The following is a 23,369-nucleotide window of genomic DNA, read 5'->3' as shown; positions in this document are numbered from 1 at the left end:
AAGGTAGAAGTTATCAGGTTTCGCTCATGGTGGAACAGCCAGGACTACCAGCCGGAAACAGTAGTCTCGGACTGGCAGAACAGCGACTACAACATCAAATCAACCGTTTCTGTGAGCAGCCAACGTTACTAGAGAACTACAACCTGGCTAATACCACATATTTCGATGACACACATGCTGACAAGGTGCAAGAAGAGCAGCCAGTCGGAGATAATGTATACTATATGCATCATCACGCAGTAGTTCATCGAGAGGCCGCCACAAAGAAGCTTCAAGTGGTTTTTGATACATCATCACACGAAGCTATTCGTCCTTGCCTTAACAATGTCCTATCGAAGGGCATCAAAGTCGGTGTGGACATTGTCCAGCTACTACTGAACTTTCGCTGCCACACTGTCGTTTTTGCAGCTGACTTAAAGAGGGCATAACCTCAGGTGTTTATTCGACCCGAACAACGCGACCTTCAAAGGTTTTTGTGGCTGGAACGGCGGGCAACTAAAGAAGAGCCCACGAAACCGATTACAACTTGGAGGATGACCAAAGTTACGTTTGCAGCTGCATCAAGCCCGTTTCTTTTGGCGGCTACAATTTGTCATCACCTGTTAACTTGTCCACAGAAGTATCCAAAAACCGTAGCCTTATTGTAGCACGCGCTCTACATGTATGATCTTATCATCGGGTTACCAAGCATGCAGGCAGCAATGAAGGTATATGAAGAAACAAAATAAATATTCTACGAGGCAAGCTCGTAAATTCGCAAGGGGGCCTCGAATTGCGACAAGTACAAAGAAATATTCGTGTGTGACAGCTGCGCCATCGAAAATGGAGCTGGGGACAATCTAATGATGAATGTTTTCGGTGTTTCTTGGGAAATTTCAGACGATCACCTTGTCCTGAGCACTGAGCACGCAGCTATGTTAGCCACCGGAAAGCGGCTACCAAACGTGCAGCACTGAAAGCTTTGGCAAGAGTATACGACCCACTGGGTTACCTCACTTCAGTCAGCATAAAGGCTAAAATGATATTCGAGAATCTATAGAAGAAAAATCTTGTTTGGGACACCAGTATGCCTGAAGGTGAACTGGATGAACGGAATAGTTGGTGTTCTGAGCTGTCCGACTCGTCCGTCAACATTCCAAGATACATATTTTCGTGGGGCAAAAATAAGCCCTTTTTATTTGAGCTGCACATCTTCGGAGATGCCAGTCCTAAAGCATAGGGTGCTTGCATTTACGTACGATTGAACTCGCCCCCCGAAAAGTGCTTCACATGACTCTTGATCAGCAAGGGCGTGCTTGCTTCTTTGAAAACAGTATCGCTTTCACGCCTGGGGTTCCTGGCATGCACAATCGCGGTGTGGCTCATACGCTACGTGCAAAAGGTCCCTTTTTTCCAACATGCCACTGTTGCCTTCTGGACGAGCTCGCTTGTGGCGCTAAACTGGATAAAGAGTTTAGTGACCATGTTGGGTCCATTTGTAGCATACCGTGTCAACCAAATCCAGCAGCATACCAGACCTTCCCAATGGTTTCACTGTAGCAGCAGGGAAAATCCCACCTATTTCATCAGTCGAGGATTATCACTTTCGGAGTTTACAAAATTGTCCAAGTGGTGGCATGGCCCAACCTGGCTGTGTGACAGAACCAGGTCTCACGAAGGTATAGACGTGAACGAATCTAAAAAAATACTGTTCACTGAACCGCAGCAACCAAAGAATGATCGACAATTTTTCGCAGAAATTAGATCTGTTTGTTCATCCGCCAATGACGTTCGCCACGGTGTCGTGCCCCTGGAAAACTACAGCTCTTTAGCAAGACTGCTAAGAGTAACTGCATAGAACCAGCGTTTCAGCCGCCGCGCTAGATGATTTCCATCAACGTCTAGTCCTCTGACAGCAGAATAATTATTTTTTTAAAATAATTGAAAAATTTAGAAATCTTTGAAAACTCACTTTCTTCCACAAGATTGGCTCTGTGCAATTATCATACCTTTGTTTAAAGCCAGCAACCGAATAGTTATTAGCAACTATCGTCCTGTGTCACTTACGTCGGTTTGCTGCAAGGTTATAGAGAATATTATAGCAAAGCATATCATGGTTCACTTGGAGGTCAATCAATTACTTATTGGCTGTCAGCATGGATTTAGAAGTGACAAGACCACAGTGACACACTTGCTTCAAACGATTCATGATTTTAGTTTAGCTATAGACGAACGCAAACAGGTTGATGTAATTTGCATTGATTTTGCTAAACCTTTTGATGTTCTCAACCACACTAAGCTGCTTTTTAAACTGAGAAAAATGGGATTCAGTGATGAAACTGTAAATTAAATTGGTGCATACTTGAGTAACCGAAAGCCAGCAGTGAAGATTGATGGTTGTCTTTCAACGACGCTAGATGTGTTTTCGAGGTGCCTCAAGGGTCCGTTCTTGGCCCGCTGTTGTTATTATTGTACGTCGAAGTTATAAGTACTATAATAAAGCCCCCTATAAAGATGAAACTTTATGCTGATGATTGTTTGATTTATATGACTGTAAGCTGTACTGATAATAAGCTTGAGTTGAACAAGTGCCTCGAAGATTTGGAATTCTGGTGTCACAAATGGGATTTGCAAATTAACCACAAAAACAACTTATGTACACATTACCAATAAGAAAAATGTTTTCAAATTTCAATACAGCATCGGGAGCAACACCCTCTGTGAAACAACATATTTTAAATACTTAGGAGTGACAATTACAAACAACTTAACTTGGCACCATCATATTGAATCACTTTGTTCTGAGTCGTTCCAAAAGTTTGTTATCTTCGAGCAAAGTTGCATAAAACACCAAACACGTTAAGCTGCTTGCATACTAAACACATATTAGAACTATACTGGCGTACGCCTCCGTGGTTTGGAGCCCTCACTAAAAACACTAATTTGCCAAATTAGAACGTATTCAGAGGCGTGCCGTACGGTTTGTGTGCTCTAGATATAGAAGGCGGGATTCAGTAACTGACATGCTCAATTCATGCAATTTAGAACCACTGGTAATCCGAAGACAAAAACAAAAACTTAAAATGTTATATCGTATATCACAAGGGATATTAAAATTACCTAAAGACGAGTACATACGCCTTCCCGGAATACGTAGCGCTAGATTGAATCCTGATTCCCCCATTAAACCTTTCAACGCTCGCACTGACATCTTTCGGTGGCAATTTTTTCCGGATGCTATAGAACAATGGAATCGTTTACCCCATCATGTTGTTAATAGTACCGATGTGCAATCTTTTGACAGAGACATCGATGCTTATTTTGGTCATGGTTGAATTGAAGTACTGCCAGTTTTGGTTTCTTGTGTGCATTGCTATTTGAGTGCCAGTTGTTTTAGTTTTCTGTTTGTACGTACTTTTGTACTCCCTCCCTGTTATCACCTTCAAGCGAGGGTTGACAGTATCATCAAATAAATAAATAAAATAAAAAGCTAAGCACCATTGGTTGCATATAATGCAGCACTCTTAAAAAAATGGAGTGACGTACTCTCCATTTAGGGAGGAACGGCGATGTCCCCAATGTTCGTCTTCAAATAGAGAAACGTTGCTCCCTCATCCACGGAGAAACACGTTCCTCCTTATGAAAATCAACATGGCTGCCCCCCGGCGAAGCGAGTAGGCTTAGCAAATGAAACGATTCTCGACTGGTAAGGAGTACACGGCACTGAAAGTTACAAAAAACGGTCCCGCTGAGCTTGATATTGAACGAAATTATTATAAAAACAAGCAGACGAACCTGTGGCGGTGAACACATCGCGAAAGAGAACGACAGAGCAAGTACGTTTTGTTCGGTCAGCGAAGCCACGTTCACTCCGAAAGACACGGTTTCTGCAGAGCCCTCACCTGAAGAGTGCATGCTAAGCTTGCTGTATTTATTTCTCGCAGATTCACATAGTGTAGCGACGTTATCCATGCGCTTACGGGTCCGCAGGTCACGAGATGTGCCTTCAAACCGTACACTCGATCGCAGCGAAATCATTCCGAATCCGTATAGTGCAGCTTTGATAGATAGATGTTCAACGATGTATAAATATGGCTGGAGGTGTGAGAGCGTCATAGCAATGAAGTAGGTGGTAGGTGGCGCCATCTTGAGGGATTGAACAAAGGGATTGAACAAAGTGAGGATTGAACAAAGGGATTGAACAAAAAAAAAGTTGACTGTCGCGACGTTTCTTGTTATTACCCACTATCACGGCACCCTTGCGGATTGTTTACGCATCAACCCATTCAAGACCACTTACGGACACCGAAGCCTATTATGTGCTGATGCAATCCATATAGCTACACATGCACACATGGTCACATAGCACACAAATAGTACGCAATAAGTACACTAGCGTATACGCTAACAAGTACGCAACAAGAGCACACTCAACCATTCAAAACCAACGGCTCACACCTCGACGTATTTACTTTTTTTTTCTTTACTGCCTGTTTACATACAACATTCACAAACATATATACATCAAACAAAGTAGAAACATGAAACAAAAAAAGAGGTAAAAAGCATCATATTTAACAGGCTCTTTAAAATTCCTTCATCTGTAGAAGGCTTTCTACTTGATGAAGCCATTCGGGCACCTCTTGTTGAACCTTTTGTGCTTCCACGAACGAACAGACAGATTGAAAGAAATATTGCCTAACCGGACGTGCATTAACATCAGCATGGCGCACCGCCATTCTAGATTGCCACATACCGTGCAGGCCCAGTAACATAACTAGGTCGAAAGGTATTCCTTCTTCATTTGATACTGGTAGAAATCTGATGCCATAGGCATCGAGAGGCAGATCCTTTTTCAATGTCCTTTGGAGAACATCCCAGAAAAAGACTGCATCCCAGCAGTCCAGAAAAACTTGTTCAATTGTTTCCGGCTTTTTGCAGAGAAGGCAATCAACACCCCAAGGAACGAATAAGCCTTTTTCTTGCATCCATGTTTTCACGGGCAAGGTCCCAGTGTGTAACTTAAAGAAAAAGGATTTCGCTCCAGGTGTTACCTCCATTTTTTTTACACGGCTTAAGACATTTTGGCCTGGGCCTACACGGTATAATGCTCTATATAGGGGAACAGGAAGAACTGTTTCTACTAAATCTTTGTATAGCTTTTTACGCGAAACCGTACTGAGGTATTCCAATTAAAAACGCGTTTTTAGAAAGAGACATGAATCAACAACTTCTTTTAAGAAACCTCTAATACTTGCCTTCATGTGAACAGATGCTACCACAAATTCTGGCAACCGTCTTCCAAGCCTAAGCTGTATAACAGTACGTATGAATGGGTCTCGATTATTTCGGAAAAACATAAACCGATTAACTAACTGACGAAGGTACAAATGACACAGACCAAGTCCTCCAGAGCGAACCCGTCTGAATAAGTTAGTTCTACTTGTTCGCTCCCAAGAAGAACCCCACAAGAAAACAGCAAATATTCGATGAAGCTTCTGTAGATTCACACGTGAACAATGCATCACCTGAAGGACATACCAGAGCTTACTGACTAAAAATACGTTACAAAATGTCGCTCTGGCGAAAATTGATAGCTGGAAACCATTGAGTTGTTCAGCTTTTTCTCGTAGCTCGACGGCCTGACGCCGCCAGTACGGTTCACTGTCACAATAATATTCTAATGGCACACCTAGGTATCGTACCGGAGTATAGTCCATGAAATACCAGCCACAAATTGTGGAGTCACAGGCCATTCGCCGTGCCAGTAACCCAGGCACTTGCTCCAGTTTACCAAACTACCACTTGCATTACAATAAAGGTTCACAATTTTTATGGTTTCAGCGATACCATCATAATCTTTACAAAACACAGCTATATCATCTGCGTATGCCAGTACCCGTACTTCAGCTTCTTGTAGTTTGTACCCCACTATGTTATTGCTTTTCATGACTTTTTGGCAAAATGACTCTATATAAATTGAAAATAGGAGGGAAGACAAAGGGCAGCCTTGTCGTACAGAACGTCTGACATTAATTCGTTTCCCAAGAACTTTGTTGATGATTAGCCGAGTTTTACATCCAGTATATGCCATTCGAACTGTATCTCGAATTACTTTGCCAACATTGACATTGTCTAACAAAAGAAAAAGAATTTCGTGCGGTACTCGGTCAAATGCTTTTTCTAAATCTATCTGGATCATCGCGATGTGATCATTTGTGACATCGCAGCACTCCAATACACTTCGTGCCTTGTGAATGTTTGTGAATATAGTGCGCCTTTTAATCTCACATGTCTGGTGGTCGCCTACAATGTTATTAATAACTGTCTGCAGTCTCCTTGCTAGCACTTTCATCAAAATCTTGTAGTCGATATTTGAGAGACTGATTGGCCTGTACAATTTCACTTCACGTAATTTAACTGCGTCCTCAGTTTTTGGAATTAAAATAGTATGAGATAGCAGAAAAGAAGGTGGCAGAGTCTTTATGTCTAAGGCTTCGTTAAAAACCGCTGCCAGGATCGGTGCTAGTTCGTGTTTGAATTCCTTATAAAATGCGGCTGTTAAGCCATCAGGTCCTGGGGACTTTCCCAAATGGAGGGCAATGATTGCTTTTGTTACTTCCGGTTCAGAAATAGGACATTCTAGGCTGTCTTTCCTGCAGTCCTCAACCTTTGGCATTATTTCTAAAAATTCATTCTTGAATTCATCTACATTTACTTTACATTTATCAAATAAAGTGGTGTAGTACTCGTTGAAAGCATCCTCTATATATCTTTGTTCACTTGTAACGTTACCCATGTATTCAATCTGATGTATAACATTCCGCTGAGCGTTTCGTTTTTCGAGACCAAGCATTCTTTTGGTCGGTTTCTCTCCTACGGTCATTTTCTCTGCCCTTGCCCTTATTTGTGCATCACGATACTTCTCCTCATCAATTTGTTCCAATTTGAACTTTACTGACCTTATATCATTTGTGAATAAGCCTGGCGTGTTGCTGTCCTCTGCTAGCAGTTCTTTGAGATTTAAACGTAGGGTTCTTTCTTCTTCACTCTTTCTGTGTTTTATTACACATGAGCGTTCTATAGCTATCAACTTTATATTCTGTTTAAATTGTTCCCACTTCACTCCGTATTTTTGGTCTCCACTATCTATGTTTGCCAACGCCTCTCAAACAGTGTCCATAAATTTTTCATCTTCCAAGAGATTAGAATTCAGCTTCCACGTGTCCCAGTTAAATACTGGTCTACGTCTATTTCTTTTACCTATTACAAATGATACTAAGCAATGATCACTAAATGAAATAGGGAGGACATTGTACTCACTGATAATCGGAATTAAATCCAGTGATACGTAGGCCCTATCTAGGCACGCATGACTGGAGCCTTGGAAATGCGTATACAGTGTCGGTCCTTTACCAATACACTCTGCAACATCCTCAAGGTCTAAGTCAGAAATTAGATTCGTTAACGCGACTGTGCTTGAGTCGTTGAAATTGGATGTACTTGTTTTATCATCGGCACTGATCACACAATTAAAATCTCCCATAAGGATGACTATGCGATCGCATTCACAATAAGTACAAATTTCGTCGAATGTTACACACCGTTCATCAACTTTAAGAGGTGCATATAAACAAATCACTCGCCAATTAAGAGAAAAGAAGGTCAAATCCCATACAACAAACCTTCCGGATGAGTCAGACGTGACGTTTTGGACACTGGCACCTAAACTATTCCGCACAAAGATCACACACCCTGACGACCTACTAACTGCATGACTGACGCTGGCGGTGTAGCGTCCGGTGAAACGTTGCAGTAGGCTCTCGGTGGCGTCCACGCTCTCCACTTTGGTTTCCTGAACTGCAATAATGTACAGGTCTTGGTCCATGGCTAGTCTGTAGAGCTGAGTCTGTTTCTTCCTGGAAGCCAGTCCTCGTACATTGAGCGTCGCTGCTTTCACGAACCCGCTCAGCGACGTGATCGGTGAGCGGGTCCAAGCTGAGAGCCCTGCACGTTCACTTATTGGGCTCTCGTCGTCCAGGGTGGATCCATGTTGTTCACCTTTAGTTTGAGCGGCCATCGTCGCGTTTGAGCGATGACGACCGTTGTCGGGCAGCGTTTCGTTTCTTGCCTCCACTGACCACCTTCCACTGCACTTCCGACTTTACTTGCGTTTCGTCTACTTGAGCACCGTCGTCTGAATCGCGACGGCGTTTTGTAGACGCCGATTCTAATTCCATGCTTAAGGTATCCAGATCACTAGGCAAATCCTCATTTTCGTGTGTTTTGTTCGCCAAAGAGTACTGTGAAGCCGAGTTTAGAGGAGTCGAAGCAGCGTTGGCCTGGGACGCCGGCGTTTCAGGGCGCGTTGCTTGCAGCTGCGACGCGGCGTGCATCGCAGACGCAGGACGCGTCTGTTCGCTAGTCGTTGGGGCCGCTTGACTTCCCATCTTTCGTTCGGCGTTCGTATCCGGGGCTGAAGAAACTTGCTTGCTTTTCCACAGCACCGGCGTGTCGTCCGATGTCGTCTGCTTCTGTGGCGTCGCAGGCAAAGACGCTTGTTCCGATTCCTCCTCATCCATGAGAAGTTCACTCTGTTGAGTCTCTGGTCGTCGCCTTGCAGCTCGTGCATATGAACGGTTACACTCGTCCTGCTCATGACCGAAAGAGTGGCATTCGCTGCACTTTGGGACCTTACAATCGCGTCGCATATGCCCCGTACTTCGGCACCGCAAGAACAAAGGCGGTCTTCCCGGCACCACGACCAGTGCCGTACTGCTGCCAATACGCACCTGATGGGGCCGTTGATCCACAGAAACGCCATCTCGTAGTTGCATGCGTATTACACGAGTGGTCGATTCAACTCCTTCGAAATCCTCGACTCTCCATCGGTCATCGGTCACCTCCTTGACGTCGCCGTATTCATAAAAGGCACGTCGAATGGCGTCTTTTGTAACATCGAACGCTAGCCAGTGCAATTTCATTTTAACCTCTTGCCGCGTCGAGTCAATGACGAGACATGCCCGGTATTTAACTTTAAGAACAATTGCGTCTGTCAGCGCTTTCTTTGCTTCCACGGTCTTCATGTTCAATAGCGACACGTGCGACATCTGATATGCTCCGATGCCACTTACTTGCTGTATGACGTTTAAATCTTTGAGAGGTTTCCTGAAGTCGTCGATGCGGTACGGTCGGCCGCTGACGTCGCAGTGTAGAGCTACTGGTCGACGCATCGCTTCACCTGATGGCAACGAAGGCAGAATAATCCTGTAGTCCTTTGGAACGAGGGGAGACGCTGTACCGCGGCCGGCGTCAGCCGCTGTCGCTGCTCGGGACGAGCTTTCCATCCTGCGTCCGCACCAACCGGCGTCCAGAAGCAGAATGACCTCGACGTGTTTACTCACACTCTACTATGAAAGCGCGCCAGCTTATATAGCGATGAATTTCAACTGACCTGAGTGGCACAGGTTACAAGTAGGTTTTCTTACACTTTTTTTACGTTTTTTATCAATACCACAACATGCGCACACGTAAATATATTGTATCTGATGCTTAGGCAAACCTTAGTTAATCAATGGTTGCACAATAATGAACAGAATAATTACTAGAGCTTATCAGGTTTTCACGAAGGCGGATGCCCCAAGCCGTGCTTAGAATGCCCACGGCAATTCGAATTCTGCGCCATCTGTCCACCACTGCCACAGTTACGTTTTTTTTTTCTTGAAGCCTCTGAGAGTGCAAACACTTGCCGCGCGTTAGCCATTTCCGAGGTCACGTTTTTTTTTCTTCTTCTTACTTGGAGAGGGCGCAGCATGCAGACCAAACTTCGTTTCCGTCGTGGTAGGTGGTCTGTGGTCACGTCGACATCGTTTAGTTGTTTCGTCTTAACGTTTGCTTATATTCTTTTTACGTGCGTACCACAAGTGTGGCCGTTAGCCATGGATATAGTACACCACTAGCCCTTCAATGACAATGTTTTTGATTGCCCCGCCGCGGTGGTCTAGTGGCTAAGGTACTCGGCTGCTGACCCGCAGGGCGCGGGTTCGAATCCCGGCTGCGGCGGCTGCATTTCCGATGGAGGCGGAAATGTTGTAGGCCCGTGTGCTCAGATTTGGGTGCACGTTAAAGAACCCCAGGTGGTCTAAATTTCCGGAGCCCTCCACTACGGCGTCTCTCGTAATCATATAGTGGTTTTGGGACGTTAAACCCCACATATCAATCAACAATGTTTTTGATGCGGTAACGGCCGTCCTAGCAGTGTATACGTACGTTACAACGCGGGTCTTGCGAGATAAATAAGCGATGACCTCGCATCCGACGGTATTTTTTCGTGAGCCATGACAGTGGCTGTTGGCCTCGCGGTAGCTCTCATACTTGAGTGGAGGAACTATCGCTGCAGTGCGCAAGTTTACTAGAACTTTATAGAATGTTGTGCCAGCATACTTATCTGCTTCAGATGCCTCTCGCGATTCGCCTCGCGTGTCAACTTGCAATCATAGTGCGCGCCACAATTTTGTTGTTAGCGCTGTGGCTGTGGTGGTTATTACTCTGGATTCGGAATACTCTTTTCACAAAGGTGAGTGAGCGTTAGTACTTACTTGCTGTGTACAGCTGCTACTAGAAGTGCATTTTGTGTTGAGTTTCTCACGACAAAGGAGAATCATGGACGAGAAAGACATACTGCTCGCGTGCATAATTCCTTCCTAATTCTCAGTGCTGGCATGGGCAATTCAAAACGAATGCGATTGAGAATTTGGTTTAACCTACAGAAGTCATTGGTTCACTTTTCACAAAAGTTTAGTTATGATGATGTTTAAAAAGTTTCTGATGGTTGTAATCTAGTCTGGCGAATAAACGCTCGGTGAAACTTCGCAGCCTGTTTCCCTTTGTGCTTTCACCTGCCGGGGTAGCATAGCCTTATTGGGTGTCGTGTGACTATGCTGATGGACGCAGGTTCGACTTCCGGCCACGGCGGCCGTATTCGAATGGGGGTAAACTGCAAAGAACATCCATATGGTGGTAGTGGCACGTATAACTCTATCAATTGTATATGATCGTACTTTCACGCATGGAATGTAGAGTGGTATCAGGTTTCCTACACTAATGAAAAAATAAGTGTGATGCTTTTTTGCGCGCCTCGTTGAATTCATGAGTGGTGTTGGTGCCGTGCGAAATTAAAAATGCGTGGGCTTACCAAGTAGGTCGACACCGAAAAAAATCATTATTTTTTTTACACTCTAAGGTAATCGATAAAGCAAGACTGGTTGGGAAGCAGAGCTCCTTGTATTCGTGACAAATTGGTAGTATGAAACAACACGAGACACACATGGAAGTGTGCGGAGCATCGTGCGAGTGCCTGGCGATAAAAAAAAAGAGGCTTTTACTCTATACTAATAAAACAAAAGAAAACGTCATTTCTGCATTGCTTACAACAATCTTAGGTGAAAGCAATCGCTCGCGACTGGCCGCGGGCGGCTATAGGCTTGGCGTGCGCATGCGCGTGAGCAAGACCCCCGTGATTGAGGAGAAACTTGAACGCTGAAGGAGGAACGTTGCTCCTTTGGTCCTTGCTGCGAGAGGGCGCGATGGGTAAAGCGTCCGAAAGGGAGGAAGTCGCTGCGCCGAAGGAGGAACGGAGCCCGTTTCTCCATTCTCGCTTCCTTTTTTTTTTAGAGTGAGGAAGACTCGTTCCCAAGCGAGGTCCAAGTGCTGCAGGACGGTCTGTCGTTACCTTAAGCATCCCCTGTACTTCGTTTGTGCCCGTTTTTGAATGAGGATGGCCTACTTCGCATCGGTGGGCGACTGCAAGAGCTGCACGCTGAACAGGGCATTGATCACCCCATGTTATTATCAAGCGACCATAAGCTCACCAGCTTGCTTGTATCGGTAGCACATATGCATACGATCTATGGTCGTGCTTAATGAACCCTCACTGAGCTTCGAGAGCGTTTCTGGTTAGAGGGTGCCAAATCATGAAGACAATTATTTGTCAGTTTATAATGTACAAAAGTTGGAAAACTACAGCAAACACAGCACCCGTAGCCTAACTTCCTCACGAAAAAATTGCGGAGACCAGCCCCTTCACGCTCATTTGGCTTGATTACTGTGGGCCGCTGTACGCGAAATCAGCAAGCGGTCCAAGTAGGACTTAGTTTTGTTTTGGTGCGCCGTCACACGTGCCACCCACCTTGACCTAACATGAGACATGACCACTGTCACAATTTGCTTGCGTTCGTCGTTTCGTCGCACGCTGTGGTGTACCCTCGATTGTGTACTCTGACAACGCCCTGCTGTTTTGGAGTTGTGCTAGATGGTTTGTATCTGAGCTAACTGCTCTTCGCGAGTACGCCGTGATCAGAATACAATGGAAGTTTATCTCAGAACGCGCTTCATGGTGGGGTGGATTGTATGAGCACCTCATTCCTACGACAAAAACCGCGCTCAAGAATTCACTTGGACGCAGTAGTCTTAACGTGGAAGGCCTCACAACGGTGCTGTGTGAGGTTGAAGCTGCGATCAACAGCAGGCCGTTCACCTACCGTGGAAGTAAGCCTAACGAGGTACAGCCATTTTCTCCATCCCATTTCCGTCTGGGTAAACGCAGCACGCCATTGCCACAACAGTGCCCGTCAGATCCTCACGTATTCTGTTGATGTGAAACTGAAGGCTCATCATCGTCAACGTCAAAAAGGGGAACATTGAAAGAGGTGCAAACGAGCGTAACTGCTATTGCTGCGGTCGGCACATGATTGCTCCACATGCCCAACAGCAAAGCTCCGAGTTGGTGATGTAGTGCTCTTGCAAGAAGACGCGACACCAGCGACGTCATAGAAACTGGGCGGAGTGCTTGAGCTATTGTTAGGGAAAGATAACAGTGTGCGCGCTTGCTCCATCCGTCTCGATAACGGTTCAGTTGTGAATCGCCCTGTGCGAAAGATGTGCTTGCTCGAAGCCTCCGATTCACCTTGACCCGCCCCGGCTGCTGTTGAAAAATGAACCAGAATCGAACAACCTGATCTTGCGACACCGGGAAGGAAGAAGAGAAAGCCGAGGACACAGAGCTCGCGAGGGACGGCAAAACAGGTAGTTCGCCATGACCGCAGAATAAAGTTGCGTTTTCTTTTATGGTTTCGAAGCCAGTCGTTTCGTAACACTGTTCGTCGAACGTCGCAAAAACACAATGATGTCGTCTAGGTATACTATGCGGATTCTCTATTTAAGCCCAGAGAGCACAATATTCATGAGACACTGGAAAGTAGCAGGCGCGAAGAACAGGCCAAATGGTAAAACCTTAAATTTGTGCAGTCCTTTTGACGTCACGAAAGCACTTCTTCCATGATCCCTGGGATCGACTTCAGTTTGCCAATATCCAGTTTTTAAGTCCACGGAAGAGAAATAACGTGCAATTCGAAACCTGCCGATCGAATCAACTATGCGGGGAAGCGGGTCTTTTTGTCCCCTCACTTACCTTTCGATAGTCCACACGGAAACGCAGGCTCCGTCTGTCTTGACCAGAACAACAGGCGACGCCCGAAGGCTCTTTGACTGTTGCATCACGTCGTCTTCAAGCATTTTTGTTACCTGCTGTTTTATCACTTCTGGTTCTTTTGGAGCCACACGGCATAGATTTTGATGAATCGGTCTTGCCGTGTTGTCTGTGATGATTCGGTGCTTCGTAAAGGATGTCCGGCCAACTTTTGAGGCTAATGCAAAACACTCGTAGAGCTCGGCTAGCAGCTCAAGGAAGCGTTCCCGCTGTTTCTGAGTTAAGTAGGGCTCACATCATGGTTAGGTGCTAGGCCATGCGAGCCTTGTGTAGGCGTTGCTTCGAGTGCTGAGAAGCAGTCACGAACATCTTATATCTTGTCAAAATGTGCCAAAGTTGTGCCTTTTGGAAGGCACCCTCATTTGAAGGTGAAATCAGTCAACAGCAAGATGGTACGGCCGTCGGTTACATGTACTATTCCTCGTGCTACTGAACTCCCGTGATCGAAAATCAGCGATGTTAGTTGGTCAGTGACTCCTTCACCGATGAATGGTACGTCACAGGCTACTACAACTAGGGTAAATGATCGAAGTGGCACAACTATATCATGGTCTTTCAGACGAAAGAATTCGTGCTCTAGTAATGAAAAATCAGTCAGACGAGCACTCTCGTAGAACGAAACCACGCGGTCTAGGACGTTGATTACTGCACCATGCTCCCTGAGAAAGTCCATTCCTATAATTAAATCTTTGCAGCACTCTGGGAGAACGATGAAAGTGGCAACGAAAGAGGAATCTCCCATGCTGATTCTTTCTGTGCATCTTTCTGTAGGGAGCAGCAATTGACCACCCGCTTTTCTTATAGGCGGCCCTACCGACGGCAATTTACTTTTCTAAGACGATTGGCTAGCTCATGACTTATTATAAAATAAATCAGCACCCGTATTGACTAAGGCCGTCACTTGCTTTCCATCAAGAGGTAAAATGAGGTCGGCGCTCACCATTTTGTCGAAGTTGTTATTCGTGGGCACGACATCATTTTGTAGCGGTGGTATTGGGGATTTTTTATCGTTTTGCAGTCGTCCGGCGACATTAGCCCGAGAGGTTGCCACTTTTAATTTTTCCAGTAAGGGCTGAGCAACCTTGTTCCTCGAGGGTTAGCGAAAGTATGTCGATTCGGCGACAATGTATGTGCAGGAGATGGAGAACAATACCGGTGGGCGGAGTTGGGCTGGCGATGGGGAAGTGACTCGTTGTAGGGAGACCACGTTGTTGAAGGTCCTCGAAAACCAGGCTCCTCATGGCGAGCATTGTAGTCACCGATGGTACGGCGACCATCGTACACTAGCCGAGACGGGCAAAATGATGTGTCACGGTACCAGCAATAGCGCGCTATATGGCCGGCACCACCACGATTGAAGCCGAGGGGGCGCCAATCGACAGTGCGCTAAGCGTCCGTTCTGCAAAATTGTGGGCGTCTCGTGTCCTCTTGTGGTAATGAGTAATGCGCGGAAAGTGATGAATGGTGACATGAAGAAATCAGAGTCATGGGCCGACGTCTGAAAGCCTCCTGTAAATGTTGCGACGAAGATCTGGCTGTAGGTGGCTGGTAGTATGGCGTGATAGGCGTACGGGTGGTGGACGGCGGGTAGCGTTCGCGTTACTAATTTCACGGTGCTCATGACCTAAATCAGCTGCTGAGAAAGCGTTTCTAAGTTCGTCACGAATGACTGCGGCAATGGTGGTCAGTGGTGTATCTACGGGCGGAGTCCAAAGCTTGAATTTTTTCTCGAACAATACCTCTGATACGGTCACGTAGGGAGCCCTGATTGTCCAGATTCACTGAAGCGGTGTTTATTGGGGCGGTAGTAGATGATCGATCATACTGCCTCAATTTTCGGTGCAGAGTGCGCTCAATGGCAGTGGCTTCTCGTATAAAATCGGTCATGGTAGTTGGAGCATTGCGCATAAGTCCCGCGAGCAGCTGTTTTTTCACGGCGCGCATATTACAGCGCAACTTCTTTTCCTCGAGCATATTAGGATCAGCCCGACGACATAGGTGCGTCACGTCTTCAGCGAAAATTACCACAGTTTCGTGTGGCTTGTGAAGCCTTAACTAAAGCAACTCCTGAGCCCACTCATGACGGTCGAAGCTAGCAATGGTGTCAATCGGCTGCTGACGAAACTCATCCCATGTAAGTATACGGCCTTTACGATTGTCAAGCCACGTGCGAGCGCTGTCATCGAGAGTGAAGTATGTGCAGGCGAGCTTCTGTTCAGCTTTTCACTGGTTGATGTCGGCAGCGCGTTCGTAAAGCTCAAGCCAATCTTTAACATCATCATGTGGAGCACTACTGAGACCATCATATACAAGTGCCTAAAGAAGTAATACCTGGGATGGCTGGTGGAGGCCATTGGCAGAGGCATGGAATACCTGGTAGAATGTTCGTCCAAGGAGGTCAGCCCAGGAGAGATGCCCAGCGACCACCGACTGAAGTGGTGCACTGCAGTCGTAACAGGTGAATGCGTAACAGATCACTCGATGGACGGCTCCCACATGGAGTGTGGAGCATCGGCAGGTTTGCAGCCCAGAACTTCCACCAGTGTAGTGGTTCACCATAAGCAGACCGCTGAGACGCTGAGTCTGTGAACCAAGGGCTTGTTTCTATGCAGCAGCTAATGGCGAAAGCATCTTGTTTGTTTGTTTCCCTGGGATGATGGCTCATACCCACTCAGGGATATTGGCCAAGAAAATGTAGTGCAGTTTTTCTGTGATCATTTTAACTATGTGTATTGAATTTGTAATATAATAAGACTAATGTAAAGAAAACAACCTAAAAAAGAGCAAACGAGAAAGAAAAAAGATAGAAAAGTGAAATTGAGCAATTTTGAAATTTGAGGTGTTATGATTACCACTCAGCTGTGTTTACTTTGCCCTGGGGAGTAAAAAAAATAATTTTTTGATTGAAGATCACAAAGGTATACGCTTGGTTGCCTCAATATAATCGCAAACGGCATTGAAAGCATCCCTGTGGCAATGTCCCAAAACTGAGGCACCAAAGCTTAGCGCCGTTTCCACCATCAATCTAACGCCGATTTTCCGAAATGGAATAACTAGTAACCTTTTTCTAAGTATAGCGTAGCAGTGACAATACAAAAATTAATGTTCTAGTGATTTCGTTTCTCCGCAGATTGAACAGAGGGATGACGTTGTTTGACCAGCTCTGTGTAGATACAGGTTTAGTGGGGGGACACGACATCGAAATTTAGTAATTAAAACTTCAAGCTTTTTGGACTGACTCCAGTGGGGTTGCCATGGAAACATGAGGTGGTTATATTCTAACTATGTAGTTACTTTTTCTATCGTATCAGTGGAGATTGCTGATTTTCGATATCTTATTGCCGTAATATATTCAACATCTGGCAGTATAGATAAAACTGGCCCATCAAGTGCGGTTCGTGCTAAGGAATCAGCCAATTCATTTAATCTTACTCCACAGTGTCGCGGAACCCATAGTAACCTCAGAAGTCTCAACTGCGGAAGTACTAATGTTTTGAATCTGCTTAGAATTCTAGAGTTCTCTGAAGCTGTCAGAGCTGCACAAACTGAAAGAGAATCCGTCATTATGACTGCGTTGTTTTGATTTGATGGAAGTTTGCGAAGAACTAAAATAATCGCCACGAGCTCCGCTTCGAAGGCATCAACAAAAGCACGTCTTCTTCTATGGTCAGTGTCCCTTTTCACGAGGCCGTTGGTTCGCACATCGTCGTTGTTTACTGTCCATTTCGAGCGCTGAAACTATCAGAATAAACGCTTCTGTTGTTACTATTCTTGCAAGTGATATATATATATATATATATATATATATATATATATATATATATATATATATGAAGCATACTTAGAAAACATGAGGTTTCCCTTTCTTTCTGTTTTGACTCTTCAGCCGGTAGAATTTTTTCATGATAATTAATAGAGGACCCGTTACAGGTACTATTATAAGTGTTCAGTTGTTTCTGTAGTGTCGGACACAGGAATCAGGCACAATATTCATCGAAAATACAGAGAAGCAAGTGATCGACACGGGATGGACGAACAACACTGTGAATAACAGTAGCCAGAGGAAAAATATTGTGTTTGACAAGGTACCGCATCACTATACACTAAGATAAACCGATAAGTAAACAAGGTACACACGAAAATAATTGGCGCTTTGATAGTTATATAAAAATGAGCAACATATATTCGCGAGAAAAAAAGAGAACATGTTTTCAATTAGCACGAATGTCAAAAGCAACCAGTTTAAAATAGGAATTTTGAATTAATTACACCCAGAAACTATGACATGTTTATGACGAACGCCGTAGTAGAGGGTTCAGGAAGGTTTGACCATCTGCTGTTCTAAAACGCCCATAAACATCGCATAGTACAGGGACCTCAATCAATTCACCTCTTTCGCAGTGGAACCACCGCGGCTCTCAGATTCATCGAAGGCACATTTATACCCGAATAGAAGAATGCTGTGAATATATATCCTACATAGCACTATGCATCAGAGCAGCAAGCTGAACCGTGTTTTAGAGGCGAAGCTCCGTAAAGCGGCACCCGTTCGTCTCTCGTAGTAGTAGTAGACATCGTAGTGTGTAACCAGTCTTACATTTTGACCTCCGAGGTGGTGCTTGTGGGAGATTTCTTCTGTCGTTGTTGAACAATAAAAAATTTTCAGAATGTGCGTTAACTAAAAGCCGAATTGTCCTGTCTCTCATTTCTCCTTAGAAGCCATTCGCATGTACATTGAGCACTATCTGACAAGAAAGGGTTGCTACGTTATACTCGCTGGGCGTAACATCCTTGGTTTAGGAAGGTTTAGCGAGCGTTGGGCCGCAGTGCCATGAATACAGTGAACTAGTATACACCATAAACTCGATGTGGTTAAAGGTGGGAAGTAGACACAAGGGCAAGCCGTAAGAAAGTGTGCGTGTGCGTCCTCTCATTCAGTCCTTGGAATGTCCGCTGGATGGCGGTGCTTCTATATGAGGAATATATGATGAAAAGGTGCGAGATGGTGGTACTTGGAGTGTTGAATAGGTGGACGAACGGACACACAGACAGATGCATGGACGGATGCATGGATGGCTGCACGGACGGATGGACTCACAGACGGACGCAGGAGTGGATGCTTGGACGAAAGCAAGGACGGACGCACAGATGGACGTGCGGACGCACGAACAGACGCACGCACGGACGGGCGGATGGAAACATGGGCGGCCACACAGACGCACGCATGGACGGATGGAAGAAAGAACGAATGGACGGACAGATGCTTCACCCCACTCTCCATCATTCACTCCGTGGATATGCTGCCATTTTTTTTTTGTTTAGGTGACTACCACTTTGGGCCTATATTGTTCGTGGTCGCGGTGGGAGTGAAATACAAATATTTTATGGCCGATACTGCAACCTGGGAAAAAAACCCCAAGCAAATGAGCGGCCTAAATGGATTCACAATTCAAATAAAGGTAGTAATCATGCTTGTGTACTTCCACAAACAACTGTAAACGCCCTGCAGGAAATTCTTGAAATACCATGTAGAAGCACCAGCTTACACTGCAGCTTTTAAAGGATTCCGAATATCCGCCGCTTGACAGGTCATTCGGGCAATTTGTTTTCCCAAGTGTCGCGTTCAGTCCTTTAAAGAATGTTTTATCAAAAATCCACTCAGTATAAACACAAAACTATTTGAAATTGAAGCAGCTCCCGCTTAAGAGAACCACTTGTATATTCCAAGCAGCTGAAGCAAACAATTAAAATGTCGAGGGCGTTGACGCGGGCATTCATCGTGGCGCTACTCAGAAGAGAAACCTGGAGAGGAGCAGAGCACGCAGTGGTAGACCGGTGTTTACTACTGGAACTTTCAGTCGATGCTAATGGGCAATGAGGAACCGAAGACACAGAGACCCGCAATCCGATTTTGTTAATGTGCAAACTGCGAATTTTAGTTGTTCAACAATGCACAAGAGGAATTCCCCACCGGTACTACCGAGAGGTCAATATCCAGAATATTGCCATCATATTTCTACATGCATGTATATTGATATTCTAAGGGGCTACGCGTGTGTGTGCCTGACGAGGAAGACGAAGGGTTGTCTCCGCTCGACCACTGGTGAACCGGTTACAAATTTCTTACGAAATACTAAAAGAATGGATTGCTACAAATAAATAACTTACGTTGTTTTATTTTATTTGTTTCGTTTTTGTGTGTTTATTATGTTTTCTCTTCAAGGTTTTTTTGTTTAGAAATTTAACAGCTTTTTATTAATACCTATATTACCTAATTATTCCAACCCTCTTTTTCAAGAAGTGAAATATTTAAATAGCAAGGCACCGTCCCAATCATGGCCTATCCCCCTAGGTGGATTGTGCCAAGGTGTTGAGGAACCAACCAACCAACCAACGGTCACACCATTACCACTGGTTTTGAATACATCTATTTCCAGCCTCCTCGATACGACGTCTCTTCTTTTCCGTAACATATTTGGTGGAGGTGGAAAGTTCCCCGTCTTCACCACGAAGCTTCGCAGTGGTCGCACCATTCAGTCTCCGGCCATGGCTACCAATTGCAACCCGTCAGCGTCTCCATCTGTAGCTCCAACCAATACATACCTGACGATGCCCACCCCCCGTGATCCCGGTACATTTCCCGCATAACCTGGGCTTGGCGTTGACTACCGGCTTCGTATGTACGAGCGTGTTAGCCAGACACATCAATAGGACCCTACCATGATGCTTGCCAACGTAACATTTTACTTGGATGGGACCCCACGTGTCTGGTTTGACGCCCATGAGACCAAGCTCACCAGCTGAGATATCTTCAAGAAGAGACTACGCAACATCTTTGGGGACCCGTCCGGTCGCCAAATGGAAGCGAGAGAAGAACTCGCCACTCGTGTGCAGTCCTCAACTGAGTTGAATGTCTCGTACATACAGGACGTGCTCGCGTTGCGCCAAAAAGTGGACGAGCAAATGCCAGAGAGTGACACGGTGGGCCACATACTCAAGGGCATCGCGAACGACGCCTTCAACTTGCTCGTGTACAACAACGTCACGACCGTAGATATGATTATCAAGGAAAGCCGCTGCTTCTAAATGGCCGAAACCCGCCATGTTCTACCTCAATTTACGTGGCCACCAAACACGGCTTTTACATCAACCTGCACCGATCTTGGTGCCGCACCACCCATGCAGGACAGCGTGACACGAATAGGTCGACAGGAGCTTGAGGCGTCAAGTCCGGCACCGTTTCCTCCACATTCGCTCGACCATGGCGCCACACAAACGCCTCTGGCAGTCTCCATTATTCCAGCCACCATTAGGCAGGAAATTGCAAATCTCGGTTTTCCTGTGGCCTGCCATGTCTCCCGATCCATCTCCAGACCAATGACAACAAATGTACCACGCCATGAGTCACATTTTCTTCCACGATCCCGCAGTCAGACGGAATGGGGAACTGCAGACGATAAACCGCACTTGGACGCCCTCTAACTGGAGCCCGTTTTCTTTTTCACGCCCATACGAGGACTCCCGTCGGTATTCGTCCAGTCGTGTGTACCCTTCTTCCGACGTCCCTAACCGCCGCTCCACCGCTCGTTCACCATCACCTCAACACCGCCGTTCCCCATTGCCCCAACCACGCCGATATTCGTCGCCGGTCATCTATGGATCCTCTCAGACGGAAAACTAAACCATGCGAATCCGGGAGGTAGTGCTGCATCAATTGCGATTGCTCCAAATCCTCCGTTGACGCTCCCCACTAATACGAACTTGATTGAGGTGTATGTGTACGGTATTTTTTGACGCCGTTAGTTGATACCGGAGCTCAAGTGTGCATAATGAGGGCTCACCTGTGCCGCCTACTCAAAAAAGTCCTCACGTCTGCAGCGAATAAAGCCCTCCGTGTAGCTGATGGTAGAACTGTGGCCATCACTGGAATGTGCACCGCTTGTGTTAGCATTGCCGGCCGCCATGTCCCTGTTTTCTTTATGGTGCTTTAAAATTGCCCTCCCGTTCTAATCTTCGGCATGGACTTCCCATCGAGGCATTCTGCCCTTATCGATTGTGCCGCCAGTACTCTCTGCCTAGAACTTCCTCTTCTCCCGAATTCTCACCCTGAACTCCCGGACAGCCTGTGCACCACTGACTTCTTCCGGATACCGCCTAAAGCTCTCTCATTTGTTGAAATGGCAACACCTTCTCCCGTGCTCGATGGTGATTATATCGTGACGCCGATTACTGATGTTCTCCTGGTGCGTGACATTACTGTCCCACACTCCGTCGTAACCATGGCCTCTAACCGAACATATTTACCTGTTATCAATTTCGGTTTCATCAAACAAGTGCCACCCCAACAAATTTCGGTGTCCACGCTAAGACCCTTAATGGACGACCGCGTCACCTGTTTAATGGCAGACGTATGTCCTGATCCCCCCTATCACCTGCAGGATGCCACTTGCCTCGATGCGACCTCACGCTCTATGATCGCCCCGGACCCCAAACCTGAGAAGTCAGCCGCGCTATGCCGCCTTCTGGCTTCACACCGCGACATATTCGACATCGACAGCCGTCTTCTCGGCCACACTTCATTCGTCAAGCACCGCATTAACACAGGTGATTCTCGTTCCATTCATCGGCGACCATATCAGGTGCCTGCCACCGATCTGGTTGTCTCCGCTCGATCGCTGGTTAACCAGTCATGCCATTGCCGCTGGTTTTGAATACATCAGATCCCCAGCCTCGTCGAAACGGCGTCTCTTCTTTTCCGTAACAATATATTTAGGTTGGGGCCAGTGAATAGTTTTCCAGCTTGAGCAGTCCGTTTTTTCAACTAGCTCGATAACAGACACTACCTGCGTCGGATTCGCAAGGCGAGAGAGGAGATTGAACTCCAGACTGAACACGACCGTTAGATGCTCCACATCTTAATCAAGCAGTCTACCTGCTTAGTGTACCTCTGTGCCGAAAAATTGCACGTGATTTACGGTTCATGGAGGCGGCGAGTTCTCTGCATCATGCCTTAATCGCGCTAGGGGAAGCTCAAATCTTTCACTTTACCTTTGGTTTTTCTGACAAGTTGATGTTGTAGACCAGTGCCTTGTAGACTGGAACTTCATTTAGACCTCATTTTTAGAGGCAGGATCAACTTGAAAGCATTTTGTTGAACAATCAGCAAAAGCGTCAGGCCAGATTTAAAAGTGCCAAGTATCTTGATCACTTTCATTGAATGTTCAGTAACTATGCAAAGTACGCTTCTTCTTTGATGAAAGTAGGCGAGAAAAAGCACGCGAAATTCGGGCAATTTTTGCGCCAACACAAGTGTCATTGAAATGGTTGTGCCACGACTAGCTGCAAGGTAGAAGTTGCACTGGCGGGTTCTTATGCAGAGTCATTGAGAGCCCCTCGCAAACCACATTCACCGCTCCATGTGCTGCCCCTGGCATGGCCAAGCTTGGTACAATTTCCGACATACGATTAAGATGTTTTTGAGGTACCTTTTTTACTAGTATGCTGTGCCCGAGTCGCTCACGTCTAGCACACTTACTTGTCTTTGATACGTCGTGAAAGACAATATGACGGTATAAATATGGTCTAATACACATCGCTGTTTTAGGGGCGAAGTTCCTAAAGGCATGCGTTTGCCCATTCCTTGTATGTACGTGCGTGACCGCCTGTAGTTCCACCTTCGCAAACTGCCTACTACTTTGTCCTTGCAAACATCCCACTACGCCCCATCACCGATCCACAACTTGACCGACCATATAGAAAATACCGTTGAGAAGTAGCCATTATAAAATGCAAGATGGTCGTGTACTTGTATCCAGGCGCATGTTAAATGACCATGCATTGTCTC

The sequence above is a fragment of the Rhipicephalus microplus genome, chromosome 8 (assembly GCF_043290135.1).
Source record: "Rhipicephalus microplus isolate Deutch F79 chromosome 8, USDA_Rmic, whole genome shotgun sequence".
NCBI classification, from domain to species: domain Eukaryota; kingdom Metazoa; phylum Arthropoda; class Arachnida; order Ixodida; family Ixodidae; genus Rhipicephalus; species Rhipicephalus microplus.
This window is presented reverse-complemented; position numbering follows the sequence as displayed.